Genomic DNA, 2,263 nt, shown 5'->3' with positions numbered 1-2,263 from the left:
TGTTAAGTGAAGAACGCTGTGCTTTTGTTGCTGAAGTCCCATCTAAAATCTGTAAAGCAGATTCCTTTAGCATACGGGATTTGACAGCAATAACAAGGAGCACGTGAGTGCTCTTGTGAGCATGCTCAGTGGAAGGCTCGTGGGAGCCTGATTAAAGCTGAGAAAAGTGGGGAAACAATGATTAACTTACACAGGCTGGGAATTAATTATCTCCATCCAACACATTCAGTATCAAAGTGAGCCGATCTCACTCACTGTCAGACACTGCAGAGCGAGAAACAGATATGGTTCCATGGCAAACATCCTTTTGCTGAATATTCTACCTACGGTGAGTGCAATGATTGAAAGATAAGTTCAAATACTGAGGCATTTATAGCATCTAGCTATTATTGTTGCTCCTCTGGTTCTTTCTGGGCTCAATGGACACCTCTGATTTCAACAATTCTCTTTAACAATGTACAACAGACGACGTAATCTGAAGTTCTGTGGAACCATCCCAGGAACACATGGAGATTCTTGAAAACACCCCAAATGTGGCTCTTTAATTATCCGGCAGCATGTTGTTTAGTAGCAGATGAAATACCAAAAGTCTTTGGAAGGAGAAATGTTTTCAGGACTATAAGGCTAAATTGGAAATGGAAATTTAAATTTGTTATGATTAGAGTAAGTTTCATGGCTAGGGCTTTTTTTTTCTTTATTATTTTAAAATCAACCTCATATTTGCTCTACCAAAAGAGGAAAAGTCTCCCTCTTTATTTAAGTGTCTTATCTTTTCTAGTGAAAATTAAAATAACTATCATTTTACTAATTATTTATTTTCCCATTTACAATAACAACTTCATGTCTCTACCAGATACATTTTTTGTTGTACAGAGTGCTAGAGTGAAAGTCATAGATTCACAATCTTGTGATCTGCCCTTCTGGGCATCTAGGGAGAAAAAAATAAACAAACAACAACAACAACAAAAAACATACTGTGACATTAAAATTGTATGACTACAGGGATGGTGTTGTGGGGGGTTACCAATTTTCCTAGTCACCTCTGAAGTCCTGGCATGTTAGGGCAGGCAGTGAGGGATCTTCATAAGAGGCTCCAGAGGATCTCCCAGGAGCGGGGGGAAACAAAAACAAGATATGTGGGAGCTGCCTTGTAACCTCAGGAGTGAGACTTGTCAATAAGAAGCACAGGGAAAAAGACTATCTTTTACCCTTCTTACAAGATCCAGTATGGACAGGGAATTTATTCTTGGGAGCAGAGTGAAGATATCAGAACTCAGTCCCCAGAGGTGTGATATCGAGTGAAGCACTATGCTGTCATGTTTGTGTTTCATCTACATAACCTCAGTGCCTAGCCCACTACCCAGCAACTAACGGGCATTCAAAAATATTTTTTGAGTTAGTTTATATTTTCTTTTTACCCAACTTCTAGGTAACTTGCCCAGCAGCCAACCAGGAAGTGAAAAGAAAATGTGGAGAAGGAATACCCACTCCAGCGTCAGAGTTCCATTATGGAGAACTAGATATGAAGGGGCTGGAAAATGTAGTCTAGCTATGTACTGAGAGAGAAAAAGGAGTTTGGTGAGTTTCTACCATGGTTTCATGACACGATGAGAACCAGATAAAAGTACCAGTAAGGAGAGGAACAAGACTGGGCTAATGGCTGGAGAAGCTGAGCTGGAGTGATAATGTCAACGTGGCAGCAGTCATGAAGACCAAGGGAGAAGCAATCAAACAATAGCAATAAATCAAGGAGACAGATCAAGGTGAGGGCAGTCTCACTGAAGCATAGCAGAAGGCCAGCAAAAGTGAAGGCCGTGTATTGGAGTGAAGGTCTGAGCCCGTAGGTCTCCATGGAGAAGTACCTTGAGATATTTCTAGGAAAAAGAAGTAGTTAGAGGGCCTGGGGATTAGGCAGGTCTCCTTGTGAGGGCCAGACACGCAGACCACTCTCATAGGTAACCACTTATTGGCTGTAATCTCTGGGCCATGGAAAGGTGAATGTATTAGTTACAAGTCACATAAGTGCAAACATAACCATATGCATAGACATACTAGTGTCTTTCATTGATTGAGCATTACCTGTTTACCAGGCACCATATATATATATATATATACGTATATATATATATATATACACGTATATATATGTGTATATATATGCATATATGTATGCATATATATGCATATATGTATGCATATATATGCATATATGTATGCATATATATGCATATATGTATGCATATATATGCATATATGTATGCGT

At 39.5% G+C, this 2,263-nt stretch overlaps 1 long non-coding RNA gene across 2 annotated transcripts in view; it reads left to right on the top strand.

Annotated features, from left to right (window-relative positions):
- Positions 1-240: 240 nt before the first annotated feature.
- Positions 241-2,263, top strand: part of LOC108523353 (uncharacterized) — a 5,081-nt gene continuing 3,058 nt past the window's right edge. Inside the window, exons 1-2 of one of the 2 annotated variants that reach the window (XR_001883795.1) lie at positions 241-328; positions 1,430-1,578. This is a non-coding gene — a long non-coding RNA (uncharacterized LOC108523353). Of the gene's footprint in view, positions 329-1,429; positions 1,764-2,263 lie in introns of both variants that reach the window. The other variant, XR_001883794.1, reaches the window with a different exon arrangement.

Source organism: Rhinopithecus bieti, unplaced genomic scaffold (genome assembly GCF_001698545.2).
Source record: "Rhinopithecus bieti isolate Rb0 unplaced genomic scaffold, ASM169854v2 scaffold_73130, whole genome shotgun sequence".
In the NCBI taxonomy this organism is placed as follows: Eukaryota; Metazoa; Chordata; class Mammalia; order Primates; family Cercopithecidae; genus Rhinopithecus; species Rhinopithecus bieti.
The sequence above is the reverse complement of the archived record's forward strand: the minus strand, read 5'-3'. Positions and strand labels throughout refer to the sequence as shown.